Source organism: Accipiter gentilis, chromosome 7 (assembly GCF_929443795.1).
Source record: "Accipiter gentilis chromosome 7, bAccGen1.1, whole genome shotgun sequence".
NCBI classification, from domain to species: domain Eukaryota; kingdom Metazoa; phylum Chordata; class Aves; order Accipitriformes; family Accipitridae; genus Astur; species Astur gentilis.
Window position 1 is genome coordinate 17,114,954 of NC_064886.1, and position 13,725 is coordinate 17,128,678.

At 45.4% G+C, this 13,725-nt stretch overlaps 1 long non-coding RNA gene across 1 annotated transcript; it reads right to left on the reverse strand.

The window, feature by feature from the left end:
- Nucleotides 1-4,242: 4,242 nt before the first annotated feature.
- On the reverse strand, nt 4,243-12,785 carry LOC126040997 (uncharacterized). Its single transcript, XR_007506750.1, has 2 exons — nt 8,704-12,785; nt 4,243-8,611 (listed from the first exon to the last, which is right to left on the reverse strand). It is a non-coding gene; the product is annotated as an uncharacterized LOC126040997 (long non-coding RNA).
- Between the last annotated feature and the right edge of the window lie 940 nt (nt 12,786-13,725).

Below are 13,725 nucleotides of genomic sequence, written 5' to 3' on the forward strand. Positions count from 1 at the left end.
AGCCTGAGTTTTACAGTTGGAGAGCCGTGACGCAGTTGATATTCACAGCAGTTGTGCTTTAGTGCAGCCACCCAGCCCATGAAATGGCCTCCCCGCCGAAGTCTGGTGGTTTTATTATGTGAAAGCCTGCGGAAGCACCGTGTCCCGGGCGCCGGGAGGGGCGGCTGGCGGCGGGCAGGGCGCTCCCGGTCGCGCTCCATGTTGTGTGAGGGTAGCCGCCATCATGGCTTCTCCTTCGGCGCCGCGTTCTCCTCAGGGCTGGGGCGGCGGCGAGGCGGGCTCTCCCCCACTGCCTGGCGGCGCTTCGCGTCCCGATCACTGGAGGGAAATGGCCTTTTTTTTGTCTTTTTTTTTTTTTTTTCCCTCCTCTCTCCCCCCTTTCCCGCCCCCCCCTTCCCCCACCGCTTTGTGAGGGGTTGTGAAAAGCGAAGCCGAGGAGGGAGTGGGGCGCCTGGCGGCTTTTTCTCCCCGCGGCTGCCGCGCACAACATGGCCGCGCCGGGGAGCGCCCTGCAGCAGCGGGAGGCAGCGCTGCGGGCAGTGGGGCTGGCAGCACTCCAGCCCGGCTGGGGACGAGGTGGGGGGGAGGACAAAGGCAGCTCGCATAATGCAGGCGAAGCCCTGGGTGCCTATAAATAAAGCCGCCCGCCTTCCTCCCTTCCCCCCGCCGCAGCCTCCCGCTTGCTTGCTTTTATAAATACCAAAAGATGAAAGTAGCCTAATGCAGAGAAAGAGAGAAAAAATTAAGAGGAACAAACAACAGTCGTCGTCGTCGTCCCCCCTCAAAAAAAAGAAAACAACCAAAAAGGAGGCAGTTGTGGGGGATGGAGGGGGGTAAGCCAGGCAAATGAGCAGGCAGCGCTGGCCGCGGGAGGAGCAGGGCGGCGTCGCCAGCCTCCCCGCCTGGAGCGGGCTGCGCTGCGCCCCGCCAACGCGCCGGGGGGAGTGAGGCCGCCGCTCCCCACCGCTCGTCACATGGCTCTTTGTTGTTTTCCTTCTCCTGCCCCTCCTGGGCTTTCCCCCCCTCCGCCATCGCCCAGCCGCTCCGCCGGGGCAGCCGCTGCCCTGCCTCCTCCCGCCCGCAGCCGGGGTGGGATGGCCCGGCCTGGCCCGGCCCGGCCGGCCTGCAGCGCCGAGCTCCCGGGCCCGCAACCGGGGCTGGCGCGGAGCCGGCTGCCGTGCTGCAGTGCGAGTCGCCATGGCCTTCCGAGGTGTTACATGTGCCTGTTTTGGTTTTGTTTTTCTTTTTTTTTATCTTTTTCTCTTTTTTCCTTTTTTTTTTTTTTTTTTTTTTTTCCTCTCCCCCGAACAGATTTTCCTGCAGCTCGCTTTGGGTGGAGGCGTGGGGGTTATTTCGGAGCTTTACAAGCCTCGCTGTGCTCTGCGGGGAGTTGCACCTTGTGCTCCACTGCAGACCCAAATTAGGTGAGCTAGGAAAGCCTGGCTTGAGCAACCACTTCAGAGGGCAGGACAGGGAGGAAAAGCAAACACTTGTAGAGAGGTGGCCTCCCTGGTAAGGCTAGAGCAGGACCGTCCTGCGGACCCTGTGGGAGGGAGAAGGTAAGTGGCTGCTTGGCAGAGGCTGCCTGCGGGAGCGGCATGTGCCGGGCAGGGTGCGCCCTGCCCGCCAGTACCTGCGGCTCAGGACCAGCCGCTCCGTGGGTTTGTAAAACCTGTGCTGTGGTATGTGCCGAGGCTCAGGGGTGTTTTCCTGCGAGGGAGCAGGGTGCTGCCGCGAAGGAGGCACCGCAGCCTGCACCTTTCGCAACGACGCGAGGGCTTACGCTCATCTCTTCATTTCTTGTCGTCGTCCCGTCCGTCCCCCCCCCCCCCCCCCCCCCCCGCGCCCCGGTCCTCACCGGGTCAGGCTCTGTCGAGAACAAGCGACAAACCGTCCGCACAAAACATAACACGTTTCCATGGAGGGGGAGGAAAAAAAAAAAGTCTCCGCATGGCCAGGCTGGCTTTAAAACGCTACTTGTTCGCTCTGTGCCCTCATCTCGGGGTGCAGCTGCGGGAGCCATGGCGGTCCGCGGCCGCCAGACCCGCCGCTCGGTCCCTGCAAGATGCGCCTTGTCTGGCCAGGGCCCTCTTTAAACGCCTGGCCCTCGCTCGTGCCAGCAGCGCGACTGCCTTCCTGGTTTACCATTGCTTTAAATAATAATCTGCTAATAAACTTGGAAGAAACGGTGACGTTATTCTTAGCTAAACACCATTAAAATGCTCCTCTGCTATTTCTCAATAGAGGTGAAAAGCATTTTGGCTTCCTGGAAATGGCTGAAACAGGCGACGTGTAGATCAAAGTACGGTGTAGGTCTGTTCGTGGTTTTGTAGGGATTTTTTGAACTGTAATGAAAACGTTTCTGCAGTTTGCATCATAATGAATTAAGTCAGCACGTGAAGTGATTAAAAGAAAAAGATTTAAACAGCATTGGCTATTAACTTTCCTGGGATTTAAATTTTATGTTTAAATAAATATTTAGATATTAGTAATATCTGCATTTAAACCTTAACGTTGGTCTGTTTAACCCTGAAGCAAACTAGCTCTACCTAACACAGGCTTTGAAACGATTCAGCCAGACCATAATACTGTGGGAGCTTAGACAGCTTTGTCTGTACTTGCACCTCTCTGCGCATTTTTCTAGGACTATGATCTTTGTCTGCAATTAATCATTGTTCAGGACAGCCGTTCCCGATGGTAGAATCCATGAACTGTTCCAGCTGGGAGAGGTCCTAAAGCGTGTGCCTAGCGCCGCATATGTGCAAACCAGGGCCAGAAATTGCTGGGGCAGCAGGCGTTGTACAGCGAGCCCACCGTGCGGACCCAGTGAATTGTGTGGGTCCTCAGCACTTCTGGAAATTGTTTTTGTAAGTCTGAGCTGAAAATTTCTTTCTGTTTTTAGAGTTTCTCAATGACTGTAATGTTCAATGTAGTTCAAAAGTCACCAAGGCAGTTGAGACTGGTTGCATTCTCAGAGTGGTTGGTTTCATGGCTGAACCTTGTATCTGAAAAGCTAAATGTTCTGGTACAGCATGTTTAAATCCCAGAAAGGTCAAACCAGACTTTCATACTTGAGTTAGATTGACCCTGGTTTACTGTGTGAGACTCTTTAGAGAAAGAAAGAGATCTTTCAGGGGAAAGGGAAAAAAAAAAAACCCATTTTTTTTTCCCTGAACAGCTTGTGGTGACTCTGTGCACATTCTTGAAGCAAAGGGGTTTGTTCTTGCCCACAGCGTCCCTCCCCTGCATTGTTGAGTGGAAAACTCTTATGCTAATTATTTCACTGTCTGTTATCAATAAGAAGTGATTTAATTTCTTTGGCAAAGTGTTGCAACAAGAACAAATTAGATTGAGAAGAAAAGTGAAATAAAAAATATCCAGCTGTTCTGCCAAACAATGAGCGTGACTGTTTACAACATTTTGTTTTAGGCTGGCTTGTACACAGAATCCTTTATATTGAAGGTTTTCATGTCACAATCCACTGCTTGTGCAAGGCAACTAGATTAATAGATTATGAAAGACAAAAGAGACCCAGGTTCATCTAGTTTGACTTCCTGCATTATGCAGGTCATGAGATCTTCGTGAATTTGTTGCTTTTTCTCATTTGAAAGAATGTAACTGCAGCATACCTGCATCTTAGAAAAACATCAGATTTTAATTTTTAAATGGGCTGTGAGAGAGAGAGTAAAATAAGAGTTGCTAAGTTGTTTTCATCAAAATCTACCTGACATACTAGAAGTCAAAATACCTTTTTAAACTTGTCTAGTTTCTGCTTTCAGTTTCTGGATGTTTCTGTGTCTCAGTCTACTTGACAGAGGAGTGCTCCATGACCAGATTTCTGTCCCCATGTTGTGTACAGACAGATCAACTGAGCATGTAACAGTCCAGCTGCAGACTTGCAGAGCTCCCCCTTGGGTCCATTTTAACTAATCCTGTAGTCACTCCTGTCGTGGTTCCCTGTGAACACTCCAGTTTTTCACCATTTTTATCTGGGCAGAAGGGGACAGAGTGATGAGTGGTGATCATACCCACGCCAACAGCCCTCCTGGCTGAGATGTCTCTGTTAGGCATCCAGGGATTACACCAGCCCATGTTCAGCTGGTTTCCCAGCATGGCTCCTAACATACTCTCAGATCTGCTCCCTCTTAGGATGGCACCCCTGTCCCATTGGTTTGTGCCCTTTGTTCTGCATGTATGGCTTTACGCTTGGCCCTCTTGAAAAGGCCAAGTCTGTAGACAGCATTGTTGCTTGCAATGGCTTTTTTTTTTTTTAATACCCCTTCCTGCTACTGTTGAGTGTCACCTACAAACTTGATTGGTAATGATTTTATATTTTCTTCCAGATAAACAACTGCTGCTGTCTCCACTGTAGGAGTTCCCTCGTTCCAGGTGTGTGTACACCTCAGCTGTGTCAATACTGTGTCAGGAGAAGGTTTGGATGTACACCATCCTCTTGCCACACCCCAGTTTCATGGGAAGAAAGCCCAGTTTAGGCACTGGAAGGGAGCCAGAAGGCACACTGCAGCATTTGCCTGCCCTATTGTCTACAACGTAGCCATTAAATAATTTAGGGTGCAAAACAGGTAGTTGCAGGGCCCATAAAAGAACGATGACAGCTCTAGGACACAGTGGTTACAACTGCATTTTGAGACCTTTGTGTCTTCGTGTCTCAAACAAAGAGCCATGTGATGAGCGGCAGGGAGTGGTGGCCTCTCTCCCCCCGGTGCATTGGCGGGGTGCAGCGCAGCCCGCTCCAGATTCTAGTCCATTTGATTATGCTGTCTTGCTCTTATATTCTCCTACTTATAATCACATAAATGCTTCACAGGGCTTGAAGTATGGCACATAAGCCCTCTTGCAGACATTTCCTACTAGTGCTATTACCATTTACCACCAAAACTTGCAATTTCTTAAAACAGTTTCTCTCTCGGCAGCTAAACGCGTGAAGCTTTGTTTCCCATGGATTTGGGTCCATAAATGCCCCCTGACAAATCTTCCAGTTCTTTCCCAGTCTTGCTTGCCCTGTCTGGCAGAGCAAGGGATAATGTGCTGGCTGGGAGCTCCACAGGGGCCAACCAGGCAGTGGTACTGCCCCTTGGTAAGGGCAAGGGCCGAGTTCTGCCTGCCTTTCACTGAGACCGAGGTGGTGGTGCCTCTACTATGTACTCTTACTCAGCTATTTGTTCAAGACCTAAATACGTTTGGGACTTCTTCCCCACTGCCTTATTTGATTGAGATTGGAGGAAGGAGAGGAAAAATGACACAGAACAACACAGTCACATTAGACTGTTTTATTTTTAGGAAACCAGGCTAAGAATATCAAAGGAATATTGAGTAGGAATATGGACAGGGTATTTGCCTGCTCATTTTTTTTGCCATGAAATTTTTCATTTCTTCCTAAGAACAGCAGATGATCTGTCTAGGGAATTTCTCAGCCAAAAGAAGCAACCTCCTGACAGATTTCACCTGTGTCCCAGCATGCTTTGAGGATGCATGGGATGTAAGCATTGAACAATGATGGGGAATCACTAGTCTGCTGTGTTGTTTGGCTGCCTGGGTGCAGAGAGATGTATGGTGATACCCAATAGTGGAACAAACATTTCTTTTGTTCAAGATCCATACAACTTTTGATGGACATGTTGGATATTTGCCAGCGATGGGGTTTTTGGTTTCTTTTTAAACTGTATCTGTTCATTTTATTTCTGCTAGTATTATGACAAAGCCACCTCCGTAAGATAGGTAGTGAGTGCTTTCAGAGATCTAATAATTCTTGAGCTATACAGGAATAAAGAAGCTGTTTCAACACCTGACTTGGAGAATGTTTTGTGTTGCTCCTTGCCTATTGAAATGCAGCTGCTATTTAAATGCTATGATTCCATCAGAATGTACAACCGGTTATTTTTTTAGAATACTTTCAAGCTTATAAAAATCATGAAATAAATCAAGAAGGTTGGCAATTCTAATCAACATTCTAAACCCATCAAATTATAGAACATTTCAGTTCAGTGCTTCATGGCCTAAACAGTACAGTTTAAAAAAAAAAAAAGAATGACAAGAATGTACCATTTAAAGAATTTGGGCACTCACAGAGCTTGCATCAAAAGGAAATGAAGATACAGATAAGTAATCTAAAAGGATTTTTATGCATTGAAATACTTGTGTATCTGGACACCTATCATTAAACAGTCTAGATGTGATGGTAGCTGGAGAGCTGTGAGCCTTTTTAACAAATGTAGCACATACAGGGAACATTCTAAGTGACGAAGTATAAAATGTTGCAGCCAGAAAGCGATGACAAAGGTCGAATGGAATGAGTTTAGCTTCGGAATCGGAGCAGTTTCTTCTAACTGGTGTGATGCAAACAATGTACGATACAAGACCAACACAGTTTTGCCCTTGACATTGTTGCCATTGCTCTCAAATCTGCAGTTAAGGATCCCTATGTTGATTTATTTTTTGACAGGACAGTTGGGAGTGCCCCAGCTGGTCCACTAAGCCATGGTTTTCAGCTGAGTGGGCCAGAATGTGCAGAATTAGGGAATGCTGTGCCATCCATTGCCTTTCTGTGCTGCTGCATAACAGCAGCTCCCAGTTGCTAAGCAGCTGCAGAGCCGTCTTTGCCTTCGCTACCAATCAGCTGTACTACGGGAGCAACATGGGTTCCCCTTGATCGGTGGAGAGGAGCCGGCAGCATGAAAACGGGAGCAGCGGCCATAGCAAAATTGTTCCTTTTCTGGCTGGCTAATGGGCCCCCTGGCAAAAATGCTGGAGTGAAGCGAAGGGACACTTGATGGCCCAGAAGCAGGGGGTGGCAGGGAGGGTAGATGGAGAGCCAGCATATGTGCACAGCGGAGGTTACAAAGACAGCAGATCTTGGCAGAGCAGGGGGCACACACTGAGGAGAAAGAAATGGGAGAGAGGCCAAATGCACCATTCAGAATAAAAAAAAAAACAGGAGGAGAGTGCAGCATATGGAGAGGGGAAATAAAGCAGAACTTGCACAGCCTGCAAATAATTGAATAGAAAATACAGGAAGAGAGGGAAGGAGCTTGATTCATTACTGCCCTTCACCTTGTGGAGACAGCTACACCTGGGAAGAGGAGGTGCGCAATACAACTGCATCTTTCATGTTTGCAGTGAACTGTAGGTTTTACTTGTCAACCCCTGCCGTTTGTGGTTTTCTCGCTGTGTAGCCCCTGCCTTTTGTTTAGACTTGATTCCCACAGGCTCTCTTCTTATCTTTGCCTAGTTTCTAATTTATTTGCGTACTTGCTTTAGCTTTTTTTGGTTTTTCAAGGTAAGTCTTAAAATACCTTTGCCAGATACTTTAATTATTTTAACCTTCAAGAGGGCAGGGCATTGCTATTTCCAAACTGAAGTTAGTTTCCACTAAATCCACAAAGCCATTGCTACTTTTCTCCCCCTCTCTCTTCTGGGAGCTGCTGATGGAGAACGGGGTTCCCTTTACTTCCCAACGTCTTCCCCTCCATGTTGCTTTTTCTTTTTCCTGCACAATGCCTGCCAGTAGTCCAGGAAGACTTGCTGCTAGCAGTGTGCAGGAAGTGGTTCCTGTGGCAGTAAATTATCACAAATGCCTGACGTGTTGCATAAGGGGGGGTAAAAAAGTGTCACGAACATCTGGGGGGGGGGGGTGTGTGTGACCAAAAGAGAGTGTAGTTTTACCACCGCTCAGCTGCCCACATGAAAAAATACTTTATGGTCTCAGTGCCTAACATGCAATTGGCCGCATAATAGGAAATGCCAGTAGAGCTGGCAGGGAAGTGGGGGAGCTATATGTTGCTCTCTCTAGCTTCTCCAGACAGAGGATTGAGGGGCACATTTGTGTGGGAGGGTGGGGAGAGGAATTAAAGCTCGTGCAGCTGTTACCCTCCTCTGTGGCTAGCCCTGGCTGGCTTGGAGGCCTGTTCAGTGAGAACACTTTTGCCCAGGTCCAAAACTGAATCCTAAAAGGAAAACAGAGGTGCCCACCCAGATCTACAGTAGAAAGGATTTGCTATGGGCTGCATGTGTGTGTGTATTTCAAGCCAATAAAAAACTTGACAAATATGCAGCCAGATATGTATCGTACTTGGAAGATTTTTGTCAAGATGTCTGATTTGGAGGGATGCTATATTTGTTTCTTCCATTTGTCTGGAGTTCTGTATCTTTGAACAGGCACTTGTCTATACTATTGTTAGACTCCTAAGACCATTAAAGGTCTAGGGGCACTGACATTTTACAAGTATTCAGCTGCCTTTTACACAGGGGCATTTTTAGCATTATGAGAGATGTAAGTTTAATTAGAATGGTTTTAACCAGGAAATCTCCCCGCCTTAAGAAATCGGAGCTACTATGTTAATCCCAGTAAGCAACTGGGAACTTGACAGTGTGCCTGTTGTTACAAGGAGAGGCAGGAAGGGTGAAATGTGTGTAGGAAGGGAGAAAAAGCACAGGAAACATGCCGTCAAGGACAGCAGTGTCAAGCTCACACAGGGCAGCGTGCCAGTCCGTGTTTGGCGATGACCTGTGGGCTGGAGCAGCGCTGGCAGGTTGCTGCCCTCTATGTGCCTGCGCACACCAGACCATGCCACCGCCACGATTGCTCAAATACCTTCCCGACCCACTCTGGTGGCTCACAGTGAGGACCTCCAGCCAGCCCACTCTGCACACCAGACCATACCACCGCCACAATTGCTCAAATACCTTCCTGACCCACTCCGGTGGCTCACAGTGAGGACCTCCAGCCAGGCCACTCTGCACCATCAACCCATCCAGCTCACACAAGCACGGCAGGGGCCAAAAATCACAGCTCTTAAGCAAACATGACACAATTACAACTGGGTTTATTTCCAGCGCCTCAAGTTACCGATTAGCCTACTCTGAGCATTGCTGTGTCTTTGCAGGGTTTGCTTTGGCTGGGTTAATGGCTACTCTTACATCTGAGATGATAAACTCAGTCTGGGCCTGTCCTTTGTCTAGTGAAGCCACAAACCTCTCTGGCTCTTGCCAAACCTCCATTCCTATGTATGAGCTTCTTCCCAGCCAGACAATGACAGAGCAAGTGCATCCTGCTTAGCTCTCTGCATACTTCTAGCACTCAACAAAAACAGGCAGAAATTATGGTGTCTCCCATAGGGATATAAACAGAGGATTTTATCATCTCTTCAGTCTGCAGTTGCTGCCTTTCTGTAGGAAGTTTGCACAAGTACCAGAGGGGAAGACTCGAACTTCACGTTAACTGCCTTTTAATGTTGGTGCCATATGTTACTCAGCAAAAGCCTGCCCCTGTTTCATCCACAGTCCTTTCTATTACAGCCTACTTTGCCATCCTTTTTTCTCCTCCTATGAATATTTACAGTTTCCCCACATTCTTGTCCAAAAGGTTTGAGAGCTTCCTGCCTGGGCCAGGTGCAAGAGTGATGGGTATTGCACAACCAATGCAGCAATGAAGTGTTGATCAAAGCCTGACTCTTCTAATGGCTCTGAAAAACACATGCTTGTTCAGTTTGCATTGTAGCTCATATATTGGAAAGCGTATTTAGCAAGCCAGACCTGGGATCATTTAAACTTCAGGTTCTCAAAAGCCTCACAAAAAAGTACAACTCCATACATTTCAGGTTTAGTGGAATCTACCAACCAACTTTTGGGGAGTGTAACCCAGATTTGGCCACCCACGGTGGAGTCACCTACTCCATACTTATCCCTGCTATGTAAACTAAAGAAGCTGAATGCAGCTTTGGTGCTGTGGTCATCCTAATTAACATACACTCCTATTGGTTCAATCCTCCCTTGTCTCTAAACCAGCAAGTACATTAAAAGAAAATATCTCTCTCTACCAGGAATTACTTGGTTTGGGAATGGGAGAAGGGGAAAGAGTAATCTGAAGAAAGGAGACACTGCAAAGAGTGCTCTAATTTTGAAAAAAATAACATCTCAGTTCTTGCTGGGTCAGGTGGATTGCTGGTAATGAAGACACAGGAAGGCATAAACCAGAGGGATTTTAGGGGTGTATACTAAAGAGATGGGTTGGATACTGGGTAAAAACACATTGTGTTGCAAGGAAAGCTATTTACAGGCCCTTTCCCTACATTTTCCAAAATTACTTCCTGATGGGATTTATTCTCTGCTGCCAATCTGGATGCAGAAAAGCATCTGATGCTGATTAATTTCATGCAGATCTGTCACAGAGCCCTGTGCTCTCACTCAGCCACGAGCAAGCCTGTGCATCACTCCTGAACCCACTGCTTCTGACTGTTCCCATGGTAAAACCAAGCACAGCTACCAACGCAAACACAATCTGCAGATCTTGCCTGAAACAGGGAATTCTGAATCCCTCTCTCCGGCAAATCTCCAGATTCGCTTCTCAGCACAGAGGTAGAAGATGAGATCCAGCATCACTATGATAGCTCTGCCAGCCTGTGTTGACAAATTCCTCCCCATCGCTCAGTGAAGCCGTGCCAGCACATCTGGGAGACACACATATCGCCCAGATCCATGGGGGCAGAGTTATGGTGGTGTTGGCAGACACTTGCTTGTTCATTTCATGCTTTTCAGAGATCAGTCATTGTGTTTGATGTTCCAGAAAAGCATAGGATGATCTTAACCTTGTGTTACCCATTTTTTATAAAAGAACTTGGCTTGAGAATTCACACTTCAGTGAGGAACAGAAACTTGAAACTGCCCCTCAGCACCTACTGTATCCGGCTGAGACATTACCATGTTGATTTATACGCTCTTCAAGTTTGTAAAGTGGGTTTTTTTCCCCCCACAACTGCAAAGCCAAGGCTCAGTTTCTAATGAAAGGTGAGATTGAAAATACAGCACACTGGCCGTGCATATATCAGGTAGGCCATTTTGGCCCACATAGTTGGCACCCCTGATTTAAAGCATAGCAGAGAAAATAACCCAAGAAACAGTATGTGTTCCCTATAAATAGCTGCTCTCTAGGTAGCAGTGGTTTATGAACAAAATCTGTCCAAACTACATCAAAGTGCCTGAATATTTGCTGCCTGATTTTGCTGAGTTGTGTGTCTAATTTGGCTAACACCTTCTGTTGCAGACCATTGTCCTGTTTTCTTTCATAGCCCTCTGAACTCTATGGTAGCATTTGGACAGATTCTATGTAGAGTTTATTGAAAGATTTTTGCACTGATTTAGTGCATGGGCTACTTGAGCCAAGTGAAACAGGAAGTGTATTCCTAAGGCATGAAAAGGCATAAAGGAAATTTTCTTATTGAAATATAATTTTTCCACATTACTTAATAGTCTAGAAAGTTTAATACCTTTCTGGCAGCACTTCCCACTGGGAAAAAAAATATGGTTCCCACTCAGCCAAACAACAGTGTAATAATGTTTTAGGTTTGGTTAAATATCTTAGAAAGTGGCAGGTGTCACAGCCACCTTGCCTTCAGTGAAAAAGGCAATTGAGAGCCCTTATGAAACAAGGGATTTACATCAGTAGGGGCTACTACACAAAAAACAGGCACATGGCAAGGTTTGAATACATGGTGAATCATGTGGCCCAAGGGATTTTTCAGGGTGGGGGCGTGTGTGTAAAATATCGGCCATGAGGACCAGATGGCAGAGCTCTGCATGTGCAAGAGAAACAGCAAGAAACACTACAGAAATGGATACTGAGAAGCAGCTGAAAGTCAAGGTGGCTGGGAGCTTTGATTTTGAAAAAAGATACTGCCAGGGTTGAATGAGCGTCAAAAGAGTGTTGGCACTGTAAGCAAAAACAGAACTGAAAAAACAATTTTGTACAGTTGTTCTGTAAACTAAGTTAATTACCTTGTGAGTATATACCTAGCTTTGTCGTAGGGTTCTCCTCTTACACTGATATTGTCACCCATAACTTCCTTGTGTGTGTAAGGTACAGTTCAGTTCTCCTACATTGCAGTTTCCCGTTCCCTATCTGCCCTGTCAGTTTACACTAAATTCTGTGGGGCAGAGACAGTGCTTCAGTCAGGGTCTGTGCATATGACAAACAATTGTTGCCCTTGTGTAACATCTGAAATTTATTGGAAATTCACTCTACTTACATGGTAGGTCCCATTCTTTAGGGTCTGTCTTTCTTATTGTAAACTCTTCAGGGTGTTGTCTGTTGCTTTATATGTACATGCTGTAGAGGGAATTCATCGCTGAAAACACAAATAATTAATATCACTGGTAATGTTAAAAAATAAATATTTAAGGCTCTGTTTTGTTATGCACATTCTTAATTAAGTTTACGAATATTTCCTTTGGCATAAATGGGCTACTTGTTCTTATTGTTAAGTCTTTGTAAATCTGGGGTCTGTATTATCAAGAAGAAAATTCTTAAGTGTATTTAAAAAATTTAGTTCTAAAGAAATTTAGAAAGAACAGGTCCTCATTCTTGTCTAGTTTATATTACCATATAAACTAATAATACAAGTATACAGCAGATGGCGTGTGCTGTTACTCCTCTCTGCAATTGTGGCTACGAGGAAGTACCAGTAGTCTGAGACCTTGCTGGTTAGCTAAAATAGTTGAATTTTCTATTAAAATTTCCATTACTGCAAGCCATGCTTCTTAGCCTAAGGGCATGCACTATGATAGAGCTTAATTGATTGGAAACTTAAAATTTTTACAGTATTCAGAGTTCCTCCAAACAGAAGAACATAGCTAATCAGAATATTTTGTCAAATCTGTTAACATATTTACTACTTAAAACAGTATGTTGTGAGCAGAAAGATTTACAGTTATGCTTCTCTTCCCTCACTTGTCTATATTCACAAAACTGATGGGCTTTTAATATTATTAAATCTCAGTTTCCTTGACTTCTTCAAGCGCACCACAAGGGACAAAGAGAGGCAGCACAAGCACGTTGGTGTTTTCTTAGGAGGTCAGGCTAAGGATATGCCTTGAGGTTCTTCCATTGCACCAGAACTGTCCAGGAGGTTGCAAGCATTTTTCCCTGGGCTTGGTATTTTGAGAAATGGGAGTATCAACTTATTTCATCACCCTGTATTATTAAAAAGTCATAGCTTCAATATTAAACCTAATCTGTGAGTCTTTTTTGGGTGTCCTCATAACTAACCTGAATTACTCCTCGATACCATCCAAAGTATTAAAGCATCTTTTAAAAATCATAAACTTTGAGCAGTTTTCCTAGACAGTGTGCTAACATTTCACTTCTTCCTATAATTTTCCTTGGCAATCATGGAGCACCAAACTGGTAACAAGATTGGAACACAGGTATTTACCATACCCCATTAAAGTCTTGATTTTGGTACAGTCACTGTAAATCTCTATATGCATATTGACGTAAGCTTTTGACGAAATGGAACTCGTGCCAAAATCAATACACAGGCCAAAACAGAAGTAGGAGAAGGACACTTGCAATTAATAATGATTAGATTTGAATTTTACTAATAGAGGGTTGAATCTTCTTCCATTTAAATCAGTGGCAGAATTCCATATTAGATTTTACTTTTTCGGAGTCAGCAAAATATGCTTAGCTTTTGTATAGGACTTTATATGCCTAAAGCACTGCATACCCGTTAATTAAAAATAACTAACTGAGACATGAAATGCTATATTCCATCAATACTAAGTTGACTCACTACAAATAGAACATTCATTACTTAAAACCAGTCTTTGGATTGTTTACAGTTGATTCTATAATCTACTCATTTTATATTGTTTCATCCCAAATCTAAAGGTGTACAAATCTAAAAAGTTTTCTTAACTATAAAATGTAAA